At 38.7% G+C, this 5977-nt stretch overlaps 1 pseudogene; it reads right to left on the bottom strand.

The window, feature by feature from the left end:
* Positions 1-5703: 5703 nt before the first annotated feature.
* LOC118832425 lies at positions 5704-5763 on the bottom strand (annotated as a pseudogene).
* Between the last annotated feature and the right edge of the window lie 214 nt (positions 5764-5977).

Raw genomic sequence — 5977 nt, 5'->3', positions numbered from 1 at the left:
TTATTGGGTATTTATAGAGTGTGGGTTGTTAAGAGAAATGCAAAAAGGTACCAGTTATGGGACCTGACCTCAAATGGCTTATCATCCAGTTAAGGAGATATATACTGAAATTCTGAGTGTGATGGTAAGATAGAATGCATACATGAATGGCCCCCAAACAGGCCAAATTTAATTCATATCAAGGGAATAACTTGTGCATTGGAGAAATCTGGTTTATGTTAAAGTCCTTTGAATTTTTAATAGGCACTTTATATTATTCCAAAGTGAATGTGGCACCATCACTTGATGACTTGAAAATTCTGGCAGTTTTAACTTATTCTTAACTTATTAGATGTGAAATTATACATGTGCAATTGCACAAGCCCCTTCGTGGTTTGGATTACTCACAACTTCACAATCTCTAAATCCATTTTCAGGGAAGGCAGCTGGAGGAAGATATGTTCCGGGGATCCTAACCCTATTCTATTAACCAAGAGATTCATGATGAATATCTGGTTTTTGCAGAATAAGATTCTTTTTGGCTTCATCATGCAAAAAAAGGAATGGATTGATTAGAATTAGATCTAAAAATTATGTACATGTGTGGCAAGGTCACAATGTACATCATTTGTGTGTGGTGAGCATCTTTTTTTTTGGAGGGGGGAAAGGCAGGCAATTGGGGTTAAGTGACTTGCCAAAGGTCACACAACTAGTAAGTGTGTCAAGTGTCTTTGGCCGAATTTGAGCTCAGGTCCTCCTGACTCCAGGGCTGGTGCTCTACTCACTGTGCCATCTAGATACCCTGTGGTGGGTATCTTAAATAAAGAAGTGTCAAGATACAGGAACAAGTGAATATTTCTGAAAATGAATCTGTCAGATATATCTGTCATTGATTGCCAGAGTGTTATTGCCTCTGATACTTGAAAGAACAGGCAAAGACTCATAAAGTAGTGGCAAGGATATAGCTTTTGCTGACCTTGCAATACCAAACCATATTTTGGAGTCAGCTTCTACTAGCTTTTGAGAGACAATTGTTAAATTTTTAACATGTGCATTTATATGTCAGAAATCAGGAAACACCACAAATAAGCTTTGATTTTTTAAATTGTTTGCACTTTATTCTATTGTCTAAATTTAAGAAAGTAATGGAAAAATGTTAATAATGCAGATTAAAATGAAAAGGGTGCCATGCATATATTTTTCTTCAGAGTCTGTTGTTAATCATCTTCTGGCACACCCCCTATTACTTTCCATTCATTAAGCAAATTCTACATCTAGGATTTCAAGCTACCATCCAATACAGAGACACATTCAACCAAATGAACAGGAACACATACAGAAACATGTAGGAAACTCAGGTAGTTCAGAGATGTATTGCGTTGCCACAAGATCTCAAATAGATTTCTTCTCCCCACAATCAAAATGTTTAACTCTACAATCAAATTATAAGGCAATTTAAGGATACAGATGACTGTGTTTACTTTCTTTATAAGCTTCCATAGAGGAACTCTTAAAATTGGAGGGAGACCAATACCCTGATGAGATGTATTGGTGACTGCTTTTACCTCTCTATTCTCACTGTTCTGCTAGCCTATTTCCTAGACGATTGTAACAAAATCTTGACTTGCAGGAAGTAGAGTGTTTACAGATACTTGAGTAGCAAGAGAGGAAGATAAAAAACAGCTTCATTGAAGTGAACAATTCCTGTAGACTCTTATTATTGGTGCTCTAGAATAATAAAATAACAAAGTTAATGCTGAAAGGGATTTTAGAAAGGATCTAGTCCAACCCACTCATTTTGAAAATGAGGAAACTGCAGGTTAAGTCGAGGTGCTCTAGGTCACATAGGTAGCAAGACCAGGATTCAGTGTCAGATCCTCTTTCCACAGCATCATGAAGCAGTCAATGAGCATTATGGAGTACTGAATTCCATTGTGACAAAAATGGAGTACTTCAAAGCCTATTAGGAGCACATGCCTTTTACTGGTTATCTCAGTGATATAAATTGATCTGTCCAACTCCTCCTTGAGAGCACATGACCCATTCCCCACATTTTCTACTTTCTCTTTCACAAAATAAAGGCAAAGAAAATGTCAGCTCAATGATAAATGTCAACTTGATGGCTGATCATGAACAGGTAAGTTGAGTAGCTGGGATTACATAATTTGTTCAGGGTAAAGCATGAACAAGAATTGGTACTGTTAGAAGAGGAAACTATAGAAAACATAGTGAAAGAAAAGTTGTAAAACACTAGGCCAGTGAACTTGATTATAATTCCTGGCAAAATTCTAAATGCATTTTTAAAGTGATGTTTTGCGAATATTGAAAATGTAAACAACATTGAGACATCATGGCTTCCTGAAAAACAGGTGATGCCTGACTAACCTGTGGTTATAGTAGATTTAAATTTGATGAGGTCTTTTAGGCCACTTTTGTGAAGCAGATGGAAAGATAGAGTTGTCAAAGAAGTATATATATATGCATATATGATATATGTGCATATAAATAGAAAGATGCATTTATTTATATCAGTGTGTATCTTTGGGCAGTGAGCTAGTACAGTGGATAGAGTACAGAGCCTGGAGTCAGGAAGATGCAAAAATTTAAAGGCATAGCTATGTAACAAATTGAGTGACAGTGCCAAAATTCAAAGATGCCTTAAAATATATTATGATTTAACTTAATAAAGATGAAATTTAATAGAGATGAATGTAAACTAAGGTCTTACTCTGTGTAACAATATTACTACTTGCAGATGCTGTGGAGGTGTAAGGCCAATAACACTAGCACACAGGAGGGCTGCCAGCACAGGTTCTTTAATCTGCTTTTATAAGGAAAGCAACTTTAAGGGGTTACCAATCTTACTTTAATTAAACATACATATATAATTCACTTAGGTCAGCGGAAAAAGTCAGCACCCTGAACTTCAGAGAAAACAAACAGAAATTGCAGGTACAAATTATATAAACACAACAAATAATACAAATCACCAGACAGGACTTCTAACTGTCTGTCCATAGCAATACATGCATAGTTACTAGAGAGAGAAGCACCAACATCTGGGTTTTCAAAGTCAGGGGGCTTCTTTTTTTAATTTATTTAACATATTTAGTTTTCAGCATTGATTTCACAAGAGTTTGAATTAAAAATTTTCTCCCCATTTCTACCCTCCCACCCACTCCAAGATGGCATATATTCTGGTTGCCCTGTTCCCCAGTCAGCCCTCCCTTCTGTCACCCCACTCTCCTTCCATCCCTCCTTCCGCTCCCCTCTTGTAGGGCGAGATAAATTTCTACACCCCATTGTCTGTGTATCTTATTTTCTAGTTGCATGCAAAAACATTTTTGTTTGTTTTTGAACATCTGTTCATAAAACTTTGAGTTCCAAATTCTCTCCCCTTTTCCCTTCCCACCCACCCTCCCTAAGAAGTCAAGCAATTCAACCTAGGCCACATGTGTATCATTATGTATAACCCTTCACAATACTCATGTTGTGAAAGACTAACTATATTTTGCTCCTTCCCATCCCATCACCCTTTACTGAATTTTCTCTCTTGACCCTGTCCCCTTTTGAAAGTGTTTGTTTTTGACTACCTCCAGCCCCATCTGCCCTCCCCTCCATCATTCCCCCCCTTTTTTTTATCTTCTTCCTTCTTCTTTCCTGTGGGGTAAGATACCAAATTGGGTATGTATGGTATTCCCTCCTTAGGCCAAATATGATGAGAGCAAGATTCACTCATTCCCCCCTCACCTGCCCTCTCCCCTCCTCCCACAGAACTGCTTGCTCTTGCCTCCTTTATGCGAGATAATCCACCCCATTCTATCTCTCCTTATCTCCCTCTCTCAGTATGTTCCTCTCTCATCCCTTAATTTCATTTTATTCTTTTAGATATCTTCCCTTCATCTTCAACTTACCCTGTGTCCGCTCTCTCTCTCTCTTTCTATCTCTCTCTCGCTCTCTCTCTCTCTCTCTCTCTCTCTCCATATATATATATATGTATATATATGTATACATATATATATATATGTATACATATATATATATGTATATATATATATGTATACACACACACACATACATACATACATACACATTCAACCATATATACATAAACATATATATATATGCATATTCCCTTCAGCTACCCTAATACTGAGGTCTCATGAATCATACTCGTTATCTTTCCATGTAGGAATGTCAACAAAACAGTTCACCTTTAGTAAGTTCCTTGCAATTTCTTTTTCTTGTTCTTTTTCTTGATTACCTTTTCATGCTTCTCTTGAAAGTCAAATTTTCTATTCAGTTCTGGTCCTTTCACTGAGAAAGTTTGAAAGTCCTTTATTTTATTGAAAATCCATATTTTGCCTTGGAGCATGATACTCAGTTTTGCTGGGTAGGTGATTCTTGGTTTTAATCCTAGCTCCATTGACCTCCAGAATATCGTATTCCAAGCCCTTTGATCTCTTAATGTAGAGGCTGCCAGATCTTGGGTTATTCTGATTGGGTTTCCACAATACTCAAATTGTTTCTTTCTGGCTGCTTGCACTATTTTCTCCTTGATCTGGGAGCTCTGGAATTTGGCAACAATATTCCTGGGAGATTTCTTTTTGGGATCTATTTGAGGAGGCGATCGATGGATTCTTTCAATTTCTATTTTGCCCTTTGGCTCTAGAATATCAGGGAAGTTCTCCTTGATAATTTTCTGAAAGATGATATCTAGGCTCTTTTTTTTAATCATGGCTTTCAGGTAGTCCAAAAATTTTTAAATTATCTCTCCTGGATCTATTTTCCAGGTCAGTGGTTTTTCCAATGAGATATTTCACATTGTCTTCCATTTTTTCATTCCTTTCGTTCTGTTTTATAATATCTTGATTTCTCATAAAATCACTAGCTTCCACTTGCTCCAATCTAATTTTTAAAGTACTATTTTCTTCAGTGGTCTTTTGGACCTCCATTTCCATTTGGCTAATTCTGCCTTTCAAGGCATTCTTCTCCTCATTGGCTTTTTGGAGCTCTTTTGCCATTTGAGTTAGTCTGATTTTTAAGGTGTTGTTTCTTCAGTGTATTTTTCAGTATTTTTTGGGTCTCCTTTAGCAAGTCATTGACTTGCTTTTCATGGTTTTCTCGCATCCTTCTCATTTCTCTTCCCAATTTTTCCTCTACTTCTCTAACTTGCTTTTCCAAATCCTTTTTGAGCTCTTCCATGGCCTGGGACCAGTTCATGTTTTTCTTGGAGGCTTTTGGTGTAGGCTCTTGCACTTTATTGACTTCTTTAGGCTGTACGCTTTGGTCTTCCCTGTCAGCAAAGAAAGAATGCAAAGTCTGAGACTGAATCTCAGCGCGTTTTCGCTGCCTGGCCACATTCCCAGCCAACTAACTTGGCCCCTGAGTTCTTCAGTGGGGTATGACTGCTTGTAGACTAGAGAGTTCTATGTTCCACGTTTGGGGGGGATGTGCCAGCTCTGCCACACCAGCACTGTTCCTTCCCCAAGAACCCCCAACCCGAACTGGGCTTAGATCTTCAGCAGGCTGTGCACCCCCGCTCTGATCCGCCACCCAACTCCTCCCACCACGTGGGCCTGGAGCTGGAAGCAGCAACAGTGGTACCTGTCCCACCTCCACTGCCCCCGGGGCCGGAAGCCGAACTGCGAACTCCTTCTACTCCCGCAGCTTTTCCCACTAACCTTCTCCGCAGTCTTTGGTGTTTGTGGGTCGAGAAGTCTTGTCATGCTAATCTTCTCTGTATCATTCCAATTTTAGTATATGTGCTGCCGAAGCGAGCACGTCAGGGGGCTTCTTAATGGTTACCCAGATTCTTGTCTGGCCAAATTACATGAACACTCTTCCAATGACTGAGCCTCAAATGCTAACCCCAGAGTATATATGCACTTCTTCAGAGTCAGCCCAAAGAAAGCTTGATTCAATCAAAGACTCTTGATTCAAACAAAGGCAAGACTCAAAGGTACTTGATTGCCTTAGTGCTTAGCTGCACTACAAA

The sequence above is a fragment of the Trichosurus vulpecula genome, chromosome 9 (assembly GCF_011100635.1).
Source record: "Trichosurus vulpecula isolate mTriVul1 chromosome 9, mTriVul1.pri, whole genome shotgun sequence".
In the NCBI taxonomy this organism is placed as follows: Eukaryota; Metazoa; Chordata; class Mammalia; order Diprotodontia; family Phalangeridae; genus Trichosurus; species Trichosurus vulpecula.
This window is presented reverse-complemented; position numbering and strand designations above follow the sequence as displayed.